Source organism: Ochlerotatus camptorhynchus, unplaced genomic scaffold (genome assembly GCF_037179485.1).
Source record: "Ochlerotatus camptorhynchus isolate MF236.1 unplaced genomic scaffold, CSIRO-AGI_Acam_v1.1 ptg000361l, whole genome shotgun sequence".
Lineage (NCBI taxonomy): Eukaryota > Metazoa > Arthropoda > Insecta > Diptera > Culicidae > Ochlerotatus > Ochlerotatus camptorhynchus.
Window position 1 is genome coordinate 11,763,545 of NW_027040849.1, and position 14,717 is coordinate 11,778,261.

Sequence of the window (14,717 nt, forward strand, 5' to 3'; positions counted from 1 at the left end):
GAAGACAGTGTCGATTTTGAAGCAGTGCCAAGTGCCTCAAGCACTCGACAAACAAAGTCAACGGGAAGCATGGACGAGTCTCGCTTCTTGTCTTCTATGAACCAGCTATCAATATCATCAATTACAGTTCCGGAATGCAAACCTCAAGCAGGAGAAGACGAAATCCACCGCCATACATTTGAAATGTGGAAAGACCTGCTTATCGATTGCATGGCGTTGGCGGGGATTGATGATGAAATGACAAAATTCACAGTCTTCAAAGTGAAGGCCGGTTCTCGATTGCTCACCATATTCAAGAATACAAAATCTGATACGGAGGCTCCTGACGAAATCTGCAGCCCTTTTTCGAATGCTCTTCACCGGCTCAAACTATATTTTGGGTCCGGATCCGACATGATGTTCCAAAGACGGAAACTAGCCTTGATGGAACAGAATCCAGAAGAGTCAGATTTGGCTTTTATTACTAGAGTTGGACAAACGGCACAACTTTGTGATTTCGACAAGGCCAAGGAATTTGAAGAAATCGTCAAAACGATTGCGGAACATGCCAATTGCAAGGAAGTGAGAGTTGCAGCACTGATAATGGTAAGCAGAAACGGAACATTTACTGATCTGGTGGACAAGGTCCGTGAAATTCAGGCAATCCGCTTGAATGAGGATTTTTTTGCTGTTAAACATAGACAACGTGAAGTAGCAATGCTAGCTCCGGTAAGGGCGGGGTTTCCAAACCCATCAACATCGCGGCAAAACGATCGGAAGAGGGCCGACTATCGATATACACCGTACTCAAGGAACAATCCTCGCAGCAACCAACGATTTGGACAACAAATGGGCTGGCGTACAAAGGATTCTTACCGACGAAATGTTGAAACCCGAAACGATACCCAACTTTCGGATAGGTGCTGGAGATGTTACAGTTTTTTTCATCTGCCGTCAGAATGTGGTGCGGCGAATCTCGTATGCCGAAAATGCGGTCAGGTAGGACACATCCAGAGAGCGTGTCAACGTCCACATCCATCGGATTCCAAAAGAGTCGTAACTCGGGAGATGGTTGAACCTGAAGCAAAGCATTCCAAGATTGATGCAGTCGATGATAAGGAGACAATTTCAAAACCAAATGAGCAAGTGAGTGATCCAATTGAAAATTGAGATTTTAAGTGACATGCTTGGTTTGCCTTGATTGATGATTTTGCTTGACTATTTGTTATATTTCTTCTTTCAAATTTCATTCATATGAATTTTATTAATCAAAATCTTCTTATGACTATCATTGAATTACAACCAAAACTGTTTGCTGAAAAGATATGAAATATGTTGAATGTATCAGCAATAAAGTTATAAATTGATAAAACACATCAAAGAATTTATTTATTTATTTATTTTATCATTATTAGTGACTCGCGGCTGTCAAAGAATTTAAAATCAATAAAAGCCTAGCGTGTCATTTTAAAATGAAAAAAAAAGAAAAGAAAATAGAAACAATATTATTAGTTATATGATAGACTTATATTTAACTTGGTGTTAATAGGTGAATATTTGCGAAAACAATCTTGAATGGGAAAGCGACCGATATGTGATAGCTAAGATTGGAGCCAACTTGGATGAAGGAACCATCACTGCCTTTGTAGCCGGTATGCAATGTGACTTCCTCATCGACTCAGGTGCACAGGTGAACACACTTGTCGAAAATATTTACCGTACATTGATAAAAGATGATAAGTATAACAGAGAATTGTACAATGTTCGGGACGGCTCAGATCGAAAATTGAAGGCTTACGCTTCGAAAGGAGAGATTGAAGTGCTAGCAACTTTTGAAGCATTCCTTTCCATCTCAGAAGATCGGCCAGTGTACCTTGAGAAATTTTACGTGGTTAAGGATGCTAATCGTTCCTTGATAGGTAGATCTACTGCCCTAAGATACAGTATACTGATGCTAGGAATCAGTGTTCCCGTCATGGTACAGTGCTGTTACAACGATTCCATTCAGATGAAACCTATGGTAGTGTCGTCCATCGTAGTTTTCGAGCCATTTCCCAAGTTTAATATACCACCTGTTAAAATCAACTACGACAAGTCCCGGATGCCATGCAGAAACATATTTTCAAGTATTCCGCAAGCATTAAAGCCACTAGTGGAAAAGAGGCTTAATGAATTAGTCACTGCCGACATAATTGAACCCGTTGGAAAAGATATGGACATGTCATTTTGCTCTTCGATATTGGCTATTCCGAAAGGTAAACAGGACATCCGTCTCGTTATTGACCTCAGAGGCCCAAACCAGTATATACAGAGAACTCCATTCGTTATGCCCACCCTGGAATCAATATTGGCAGAATTAAACGGCGCTTCGTGGTTCTCTACAATTGATTTATCTAACGCTTTTTTTCACATCGAGTTAGATAAAGATTCAAGGCATCTTACAAATTTTTACACAGAATTGGGAGTATTCAGATGTGTGCGTCTGCCCTTCGGTCTGTGTAATGCTCCAGACATATTCCAGGAGGTTTTGCAAAGAGTGATTTTGGGAGGATGTTCTGGAGTGAAAAATTACTTAGACGACATCCTCGTCCATGGGCGCACAAAGGAAGAACATGATGCCAACTTATCTAAAGTGCTCAGCAGACTCCATCAGCATAATGTGAAATTGAACGCATCTAAATGTGTCTTCGGTAGCCGCTCTGTAAGATGTTTGGGATTCACGTTGACCTCAAAAGGATGGAGTGTAACTGACGAGAAGATGAGTGCCATTAAGAGCTTTCGAACACCAACATCATGCGCGGAAGTTAAGAGTTTTCTCGGGTTGGTGACGTTCGCGGACCGGTTTATCCAACGAAGAGCAGATTTGACGGAACACCTACGAGCCCTCGCGAACGCTGATAAATTTTACTGGACGGAGAGAGAAGAAAATGAGTTTAACTTCCTACAGGACAAGGCATTAAAGAACATTAAAGTTCTTGGTTATTACAGCCCTACGGATGCGACTGAACTATATGTCGACGCAAGCCCAATCGGTTTGGGGGCTGTTCTTGTACAATATAACATGGATAACGAGCCCCGCATAATAGCCTGTGCTCCTAAAGCGCTAACTTCAACGGAGCAACGCTACCCCCAAACTCAGAGAGAGGCATTAGGCGTTGTTTGGGGGGTTGAACGTTTTACTTCATATTTACTCGGAAGATCTTTTGTCATTCGAACGGATGCACAGGCCAATGAATTTATTTTCAGTACAACCCACAGACTAGGAAAACGGGCCGTGTCACGCGCGGAATCGTGGGCACTTCGTCTCCAATCGTATGATTTTACTATGAAAGGAGTAAGTGGGAAACAGAATCTCGCGGACGCGTTGTCCCGATTAATTCATAGATCTCAGCAAGCGGAACCCTTCGAAGAAAACGATGATGGCCACTTACTTTACGCACTGGATACTGGATCGATGGACATAACCTGGGATGAAATTGAAAATGCATCAGAAGAGGACGAGGAACTAATATTATTACATAAGGCTCTGATTTCGGGTAATTGGCCTAAGGAGCTTCGTAAATATGAAGCACAAAGGAGGAATATTCATGTCCTGGGATGTATGACATTCAAAGGAGATCGCACAATCTTACCAAGATCACTCCGAACGAAAGCATTAAAAGCCGCGCACGGTGGCCATGTAGGCGAAACATCAATGAAAAAGATTATGAGAAACTTTTTTTGGTGGCCTGGCATGTCCACCGATACAGAAAAGTTCGTAAAGAACTGCGAAACGTGTACCATGTTATCCAGAAAAAATCCACCTCTTCCGCTATCGTCCAGAGATCTGCCAGACGGGCCGTGGCAAATTCTACAGGTGGATTTTCTTTCGCTTCCAGGATACGGTTCCGGCGACTTTCTCATCTTGGTGGACACGTATTCAAGGTTTATTTCTGTCTTGGAAATGAAAAGCAAAGATGCTGTGAGCACTAACGAGGCATTATGCGAAGTTTTCAAAATGTGGGGATGTCCATTGATTCTCCAGAGCGACAACGGACCCCCATTCCAAAGCAGTACGTACATTCAATATTGGGAAAACAAAGGGGTTAAGATTCGTAAGTCAATTCCGTTAAGTCCCCAATCGAATGGGGCCGTGGAGCGACAGAACCAGGGAATAATTAAAGCTGTAGCGGCCTCAAAACTTGATGGAACAAACTGGAGACATGCTCTACAGCATTATGTGCATAACCACAACAATCTGGTACCACATTCTCGATTGGGTGTTACTCCCTTTGAACTTCTGGTGGGATGGAAGTTTCGAGGAACGTTCCCCAGTTTGTGGAAAACTAAAAGGCTGGATCACGATGATTTACGTGAAAAAGATGCAGAAGCTAAACTCGTCAGTAAACAACACTCTGACTCCGCTCGCGGGGCGAAGGAATCAGCCATTAGGGTGGGCGATACGGTTTTTTTTTGGCACAAACAAGAAAATCAAAAACAGATCCAATATTCGCCGGAGAGCGCTTCAAGGTAGTCGCCAGAGAAGGACCAAAAATTGTAATCCTGAGTCGTACCGGTGTGCAGTATACGCGGAATTTGCAGGATGTGAAAATAGCACCATCAGAACCATATCTTGAACTCCATAACGATACAGAAGAATCACAATCACAAACTGCTCCGGGTGAGCCATTGGAAGGCAGAGATGTTGGTGAAAATTTCGACCTGGATGCAGCAATACGTGTTTCACCGAACGACCCAGACACTAGAAGAATTCTTCGTGACCGTTCCAAGGTTGGAAAGCCGACACGGTTTGATAGCAGATTTGTTTACGCAGTGTACGATTAGAGTAGAGGCGGAAGCGAATGTGGAAGAGATATGCTGGAACGAAATAAAAGTCAATAAATCATAATTTCAACAGAGTACTTACCATGAACTTCCTTTGATTGGAAATGTGAAAATGTTTAGCAGTCGACCGCTGACAGTTCGATTGTTTCTAATGTTTACTATTTACGGTAAACATTAGTCGACATTACTGTAATCATATCTGTCATTGCATTCAAAAAGCTCGTCGATAAAGAAACGAGAAAAAGCTCCATATGGCCGACTTATGACAGGTAAGCAATGAAGTGCAAGGTAGAATCAAAATACACGAAACATTTGCACGGTTCAAAAAAAGGGGACACGGAGGAAAAGAAATCCTCGTGTACACAGATGCTTCAGTTAAAACATGTGTAAGTATGTATTGGTGAAATGATCGATTGGAATATCCATATGCATTAGTTTGAGTGAAGTAGATGTAAAATTAGTATAGGAGATTTTAAATAAGTATGCGTGAGACAAAGGAATAGTTGCTTGGTGTGTATGACCGTTCAGGACCTGAACCAGAGAAAAATTTGAAAGAAAAGGGATTCACTCGACAGACTTTACGGCGAACGGTTGTTTGTCTCTTGCGGTCGCGGTTTATATTAACAAAATGGCTGGAAGGTACCACACTGGCGATTCGCGCAACGGGATTTCTAATGATTTTTATTTAGTTCACTTCAAGTCTACACAGTTCGAAAAAGTAGTGTAAATTTCTGTTGAGTATGATGCACATAAATGGAGCGTTACATATCATATAAGTTTACATTTTATATCATGTAAAGTTCTGAGACATTTCATGCAATGCAGCAAATATTGTATACAAAAGCCCATTGTTGGAAACAACATTGTTTACAAGTTGCTCGGTTGCATGAAATGAAATACAAGTTTACGTGAATGAATGTTTACATCACTATTAAAATTCAGAATGTTTATCTGTGTAGTGAACTAAACAACCTTAAGGCCTTAGAAAAAGCTAGCCTTATGCTCCATGTCCGAGTGAAGTGGGAACACTTCAGGAAGACTGGAGGAAATTTCCAAAACCTCACCCAGTGCCGTAAGTGCCAGGGATGGGGTCACGGAACTAAAAATTGCTACATGCCAGCTAAATGCATGAATTGTGGTGATTCCTCTCACGCAAAGGACGACTGTCCTGTGAAGGAAGATCCTAAAAAATTTAAATGTTCAAATTGTGGTGAAAACCACAAATCTAATTTTTGGGAATGTAAGACTCGCAAAGCGATCCTACAATCTCGTTCTAACCGTCAGGTAGGAAACGCTCCACGTTTCCGACCAGGTACAAATTCCTCTGCTGTTAACAACGGTCAGCGAGGAACAAATTCTACATTCGTACCCGTAGGTACAAATATCTCCCCTGCTTCAAATGTTTCATCTGTACCTACTCCCCTCGCTGCTAACAATGTTCAGCGAGTTAATGGAGCTACCTACGCTGCTATTGCAGCGGGTAGAAATCAAAATACTAACCAACGTTCTAACGGAAATTTTGACAATTTTGACTTAGGAAGCATTACTGCCCCCAAAATGGAATTTTTACAGAATTCATTAATTGACATGATTTCTGATATGCTTAAATCTAACTCCATGTTTGATGCTATTCAAACTGGAGTAAAATTTGCAAATAATATTGTCATGACTTTAAAATTCAGTAATGGATTTTAAAGCATTAAATATTGTAAATTGGAATGCTCGATCTCTTAAAGATAATGAAGACGAGCTATTTAACTTTTTGAGAGTTCATAACGTGCATATTGCCGTTATAACTGAAACGTTCCTTAAACCTGCCCATAAGGTTAAGAAGGACGCAAATTACTTGATTTATAGAAATGATCGTCTTGATGGACCCTGTGGTGGCGTTGCCATCATTATTCAAAGACGAATCAAACATAAAATTCTTTCTTCATTTGAAACCAAAGTTTTTGAAACTTTGGGAGTTTCTGTTGAAACAAAATTTGGACAACTTACGTTTATAGCTGCCTATTTGCCATTCCAATGCGTAGGCCAGCAAAAGAATTTTCTCAAGGGTGACCTCCAGAAACTTACCCGTCATAGGTCTAAATTCTTCATTATTGGTGATTTTAATGCAAAACACCGCTCATGGAATAATGCTCAAAGCAATTCCAATGGTAATATTCTGTTTGATGATTGTTCTGCAGGTTATTACACTATTCTATATCCAAACAGCCCAACATGCTTTTCTTCTGCAAGAAATCCCTCCACTATTGATTTGGTCTTAACTGATTCATGTCAACTTTGTAGCCAATTGGTTACCCATGCTGACTTCGGTTCTGATCACCTTCCAGTAACTTTTGAAATATCCCAAGAAATAATTTGTAATCCCAACAGCTCTACTTTCAATTACCATAGAGCTGATTGGGAGCAATATCGAACATTTATGGAATATAACTTCGATCCAAACATTCCTTTGCAAACCAAAGATGAAATTAATTATGCTCTTGAATCTCTGACTACTTCTATAGTTGAAGCAAGAGCTGCCTCAGTACCAAAATGCGAGGTTAAATTCGATTCAATTATAATAGACGACGATCTTCAGCTCTTGATCCGTCTTAAAAATGTTCGTAGGAGACAATATCAAAGAACACGCGATCCTGCCATGAAGGTTATCTGGCGGGACTTGCAAAAACAAATTAAAAAGCAATTCTCTGCCCTGAGGAACAAAACTTTTGAAAATAATATTTCTAAATTAGACCCGAGTTCCAAACCCTTTTGGAAACTCACAAAAATTTTGAAAAAACCTCAAAAGCCTATTCCAGCGCTTAAAGAAGGTGGTAAAATTTTGATCACAAATTTGGAAAAAGCTCAGAAACTTGCTAAGCAGTTCGAGAGTTCCCATAATTTCAGTTTGGGTCTTACTAGTCCTATTGAGAATCAGGTTGCTGGGGATTTTCTGAATATTTTCTCTCGGGAAAATATTTTTGATGATTCCTGGGGGACTGATTTGGACGAAGTAAGGTCTATAACTAAAAAGTTTCAAAATATGAAAGCTCCAGGTGATGATGGAATTTTCTATATCCTCATCAAAAAACTCCCAGAGAGTACCTTGTCTTTCTTGGTAAAATTATTTAACAGATGTTTCCATTTGGCATACTTTCCTGATAAATGGAAAAATGCAAAAGTTGTTCCAATTTTGAAGCCGGATAAAAATCCAGCTGAAGCTTCTAGCTACCGCCCAATAAGTTTGCTTTCTTCAATAAGTAAACTTTTTGAAAAGATAATTTTGAATAGAATGATGCTTCACATCAATAAGAACTCAATTTTTGCAGATGAGCAGTTTGGATTTCGCCATGGGCATTCAACTACTCATCAACTCTTAAGAGTTACCAATTTAATTCGTTCAAACAAATCGGAAGGCCACTCAACTGGAGTTGCTCTTCTAGACATAGAAAAAGCATTCGACAGTGTTTGGCATGAAGGTTTGATTGCTAAATTGAAAAAGTTTAATTTTCCACTTTATATTATGAAATTAGTTCAAAATTATTTAACTGACAGAACTCTTCAAGTAAATTATCAAAATTCCAAATCTAATCGACTACCTGTTAGGGCAGGAGTTCCTCAGGGTAGCATTCTTGGGCCTATATTGTATAACATTTTCACTTCGGACCTCCCTGATTTGCCTCAGGGTTGCCACAAATCTTTGTTCGCTGATGACACAGGCATTTCCGCTAAAGGAAGAAGTCTTCGTGTTATTTGCAGCAGACTGCAGAAAAGTTTAGATATTTTCTCTTCTTATTTACAAAAATGGAAGATTTCTCCCAACGCTTCCAAAACTCAACTTATAATATTTCCACATAAGCCTAGAGCTTCGTTTTTGAAACCTAGTAGTAGTCACATAGTCACTATGAACGGAGTTTCAATTTCCTGGTCAAACCAAGTGAAATATCTTGGATTAATACTTGACCAAAAATTAACTTTTAAAGATCACATTGAGGGCATTCAAGCCAAATGTAACAAATATATAAAATGTTTGTATCCTCTTATAAACAGGAAATCCAAACTTTGCCTGACCAATAAACTTCTAATATTTAAACAAGTTTTTAGACCGGCCATGCTTTACGCTGTGCCAATATGGTCTTGTTGTTGCACTACCAGGAAAAAAGCACTTCAAAGGATTCAGAACAAAATTCTGAAAATGATTTTGAAGTTGCCTCCCTGGTACAGTACAACCGAAGTACATAGAATTTCGAATGTTGAGACTTTAGCACAAATGTCCAACAAAATAATTAATAATGTCAGGCAAAAATCGTTGCAATCCTCAATTGCAACGATTAATTCCCTTTATACTTAGATAAGATTTAGTTTTAGTTTTTAGTCTTAAGATATCAATTGTTATACTGACATGCAGGATAAAAAACCTGTTTAAAATACTTTATTGCCAAGACATGAACAATGTAAAAACACTTAGATATATATCATAACAATTAAGGCTGGTACGTTACTGCAGTAACTGGAGCACCTAGGTTAAAATGAAATGTAATTTATTTTGAATTTGGAACAAATAAAGAGTTTAAAAAAAAAAAAAAAAAAAAAAAAAAAAAAAAAAAAAATACATCCTCGTAAATGCGTAAACTTCCATTACACTCCAATGGACCCTGGTAATTTTACGATAGTGTATATGTTTACGATGCGCATAGTGAATACCCTTATAGTGTTTTTATTGTGTATGGGTTCCGAAAACAAAAGCGTTATTAGCCCTGTACATATTTGTGTTGTTATTGTCTATGTAAGTTTGTTTGTAGTCTAAGATAATACCTAACTCTTTCACATTATTTATTTATATGACTGAACATTAACAGGCGTTATTTGCCCCAATGATGTAACTTAAACTAAACATGAAAAGTACTAAAACATAACATCAATAAGTACATAGATAGTCATCTCGTAAAAAAAAGGAACATTACTAAACAAACTAAACTGATCTAGAAAAAAACGAACTAAACCTCCGGCGAAGCAGCTGGCGAGTCAGGTCAAAATCAAACAGAGCGGAGACCCTATTGAAGAGTCTCTGATGTCAATTTGCTCAAGGAGGACAGGGCAATCGGTGCGTCCTTGCAAAATATCCACAATTAGCAATGCCCTTGCTGTATCTCTTCGGACCGACAGGCGCTCCAGATGGATCAGTTGCAAACGACTTTCGTAGCTAGGCAATCGGAAGGGATCCGTCCACGGAAGTTTACGTAGCGCATATCTCAGGAACCGTCGCTGAACAGACTCAACTCTTTCGACACCGTTGTTGCAGTGAGGAGTCTAGACAACCGAGCAGTATTCTAATATGGAGCGAGACAAGGAGCAGTACAACGATTTAAGGCAGTAGATATCCGTGAAGTCTTTGGCAATCCTGAAGATAAACCCTAGAATTCTGGAAGCTTTGTCGACGGCGTGCTAGATGTGCTGCTTGAAAGAGAGTTTTGTATCCAGAATCACGCCTAGGTCCTTAATTTGGCTGACGCGCTCAATTTCAGTGCCTAACAAAACATACTTGAACATAATAGTCTCTTTTATGCGCGAAAAAGAAATAACCGAGCATTTGGACGGGTTAACCTCCATACGATTCAGAATACACCAATCAACAAAAGCATTCAGCTGACGTTGAAGGAAGCAACAGTCTTCAATTGAGTGAATTCGGAGGTAGAGTTTAAGGTCATCTGCCTAAGATAATCGTGGTCCCTCAATTACCAGATTCACGTCGTTGAAATAAATCAGGAAAATCACCCTGAGGTATGCCGGATGTGGCAGCGAACGTACGGGACTGGTGATCACCAAGATAGCGATCGGTGAGGTACGACTGAAACCATTGCAAAAGGCAGTTGTGGATACCAAGCCTGTCCAGTTTAGCGATTGATATGCGGTGATTCAATTTATCGAAGGCAGCAGATAAGTCAGTATAAATGACATCCGTCTGAGCACGATCCGACATACTGTTAGAGATGTAGGAAGTAAGGCACAGCAAGTTAGTGGCAGTGGAGTCGATACTAATATACGGCTTACAGTGAGCGAGTAACGGTTCCATAACAACGAGTTCGAACAATTTAGCAACAGTGCTAAGCGAAGTAATGCCACGGTAGTTGCCAACGTCCTGTTTGTTGCCTTTTTTATGTACTGAACACGTGCGCTAGCTTCCAACAGGATGGGAAAACTCCGACGTCCACAGACCGTTGAAAAACGTGCAGCAGTGGAGACAACAAACTGTCCAAGTGCGTTTTGAGGAACGCCGATGGAATTCCGTCAGGACCCGGATTGTACGACGACTTGAGTTTCGAGGAAGCCCTGAAAAACATCTCGGGATTGATGTCAATTCTGCTCATGGTTTGGCCAGATAGTGGTACGTAACTGGCAGCCAGTCGGGCATGGTCGTCACTCAGTCTCTCGTCCGTGAAGACACTACCAAATTTTTCAGAGTACAGCTGACAGATTTCTTGCGTAGATGAGGCCACGTTACCATTATGTGTCATAGACGACGGCAGACCAGCTTCATGACGTTGTTCGTTGACAAACTTCCAAAACTGCTTGGGACGTGACTTAAGCTTTCCCTGCAATCCACGTCGATACTGAAGAAAGCACCGTTTTGCAACTCGTTTGTATGCGTGATTGATCCTGACATAGTGACGTTGAAGGGATAGTGTGCGGTGCTTGGTGAACTTCCTAAGAGCGGCTCTCTTTCTGGATTTCAGTCGACCAAATTCGCTCGTATGCCATGGTGGATGGGTCGTATGATGATGAATCTTTTTCGGAACGTGTCTCGACCGGAGAGTAACTCGGCGATACTACCATGGTCGGCGTTGCGAAAATCGTAGGAAACGGTGGCAGGTGAAATATTAAAATCATGCATCAGCTTAATACTTAACGTCACCAGTAACGGGGCGATGTTTGATGTGGTTCTTTTCCTGCTAAATGATATTAAGTTGGATCGCCGAAGATTGCTTAGAAGTGCACTACCCTTGTCAGTAGTAGTCAGTAGTCTTCAGCATTCTAAATTCCCACCTTCGAAGTCGTGTAGATTCTTCATGGAAACTCACTGGATCATTTCTTTTGCAAGACTGAAAAATAATGTAGCCTTTATTGTGTTCATCATTACTGCAGGGAGCATCAGAATGAGAAGAGGGAGGATGTTCACCTCTAGAGGACCTCAGATAGCTTAGTCAGTAAAGGCACGGTATTACTAAGCCGGAGGCGGCGGGTTTGATTTCCGGTCCGGTCGAGAAAATCTTTCAGGTTAGAAATTAGGTATAGAGTATCATTGTGTGCTAGCTGACAAAATATACAAATTCATGGATTGGTTGACATAGAAAGCACTTAATTAATATCTGTGAAAGTGCATCTTGAACACTTAGTTGTGAGCCGGTAAAAGGACTAGAAGAAGAAGAAGAAGAAGAAAAATTTATTATCCAATATGAAAAAAGGTGTAGAAGAATAATTAGAAGAAGAATCGAATAAGAAGGGTCGAAGAATAAAGGGGAGGTTCACAGAACTTCACAGGTCATCCACATTTAATGGAAATGGCTCTAATGTTGGCCTTTGGATCTAAGATTGGGCCCATTGCAAAAAATCTGCTATTTATCAATTTCATCTACATATTTAGAAAAATTCATGTAAATTTAGGTGCTCTGAGAGTGACATATACGAGCGTCAAATTTGACATAAATTTGAGTCATAACAAACGCGAAATATAGCTCAATCAAACGTACTTTTTGTCGAGCAACGAACTTCTTAGTCTCGGAGCACTTAATATTATATGACATGTTTGTTTACATTTAATATTTTATGTCAAAGATGGATTCCATCACGTGTAAAATTAGTTATTTCTAAGTGTGTAGAAGAACTGTACTAATGGATATTTTTGGTTGCTATTGAAAATTTAGTCGACTGCTGAATATATATATGGGCCCAAATTAGGCGCATGTAGGCCGACATTACATCCATTTCCCCTATATGAAAAAAGGATTTAATTAAAGAGACGGTTATATAGCAACTGTATACCTGAAAATATGCAAATATAAATAAATGTGTAATGTAAATTGTAGCGCAATAAAATTAACATATTAATCGTTAACATATGATTGATTACCAATTAACGTTTAACATGTTATTACTAGATGGCTAAAGTGCACTTTTGGCCCATGCATCCCTGGAAACATTGGTGTGCATCTTTCCCGTTTGGGTAAAGATCCAGATTAAGCTCTGAGACCTGGTAGTTTTAAAGCCACCTCAAGGTTTTGCCAATGTCCAGGGAAACTACTAGATAAGTCATATTGATCCCAAAATCATTCCACATATAATCCACTCACCCTAGAGCAGCCTAGCTATTATTTAAAGCGAGGGAGGCATCACAAGGCGGCGCCGCAAAACACAAAAAAAAAACCCCGCGTCAGAGTGACAGGCGATGGTAACAAATGACCGCTAAAACCCCATTTAGAATTAATTCGTTCACAATGTAGCAATAATACTACGGTCACCTGTAAGGTGCTCTGTGATTAATAATCACGCGCATCCCAAAGGTCGCGACATGTGCGCATCCATTTTGGAGTGTGTAGCGTGACAGTGCTGAACTTGAACGGTACGTGGTTGGGCTCTGCGGTTGGAAATCCGAAGACGACGCCAAGCAACGCGCACAGACAAACAAACACCGGACGACGGAGGTTACGGTGGAGTTGAGAGTGCACGCTTCCATTCTGCGGTTGAAGTGGATGTTGTTGTTTTTGTTATTGTCGTTGATCGAAGATGTGTGTAGATGGCAGATATAGAAGGCAAACTGTGACGGGTGGCATCGTTGAACATCATTACCAAGAATGGCTTCCCCCAGGTGTCATCTAGATAAAGACCATTACAAGCCACACCATGCCGTGTGCTCCGTCTTAGTACATGGCACATGCGAATGCTTTTAAATGGCGTGAACGAATCGGTGCATATCGTATCGCTGAACACGACTCGATGGTGTGAAGTGTTCAGGGTGACGGGATGTGCCCCAGAAAGGTCAAAGAAATTAATGTCAAATTAAGATAATGTATGCAAGGTAGTACGTATGTTGACTGGAGAGGGAGATTTGAGCTGATGATTGTTTTTACCAGTTGGACCTTCCTTAGATCAGTCAGAAAACGATGAAAAATCATGCCCAAGCCGTCCGAAGAAATTTTCTCAACTTCTCTGGGCATACAATGTACGAACTCAAAAAATTCTTCATTAATAGCCATGCAAGTGCTCGAACACTTAGTTGATTAAGAGGTCTCAACTAGCGCACGATCCCATGACCTCACTGTAGCTAGGATTGGACATTTTAATAACCATATACATAATTATTGCCACTTGAAGCAAGAACTGTGCTAGCTAACCTTGCAATTGCATTTTACTATGTAGATTAATTTACTATCTAGAGCATCGACACATTTTCCCATCTTCAGTCTAAAACCAGCCACATCGCACGCTGCTGTAGCGCAGCCTTTTTCCCTTTCTACAATCATAAATTCATTAGGCAAAAATTACTTCTGCAAGAGCAACAAACATGCGCGACATCAAAGTGAGACGAGCGATCTTGGGCATCATGCAATATATGCAGCACCACCACCGCATCTGATTTAGGATCTTCGTCGACGACAACGAATGGTCCAGCAGTCACGACGACGACGACGACGACCGCTCGCGCGATGATGATGGTTGCGGGTCTTTACTGTGCATCGAATGGATCTTATCGCTCAAAGCAGTACCGCTGCGCGAAAAAAAAAACTGGTTCTCTTGCTTAATCGAGCTTTTTAAAACGTCGTTTTCTTTATCGTTCTGCCCGTCACAGACAACTGCACATTCACTTCCGAGCGTACAAGTTTTCCCACCCACGCGAGAGGGTTCCAAATTAGCTGGTAATTTCGTAGTTA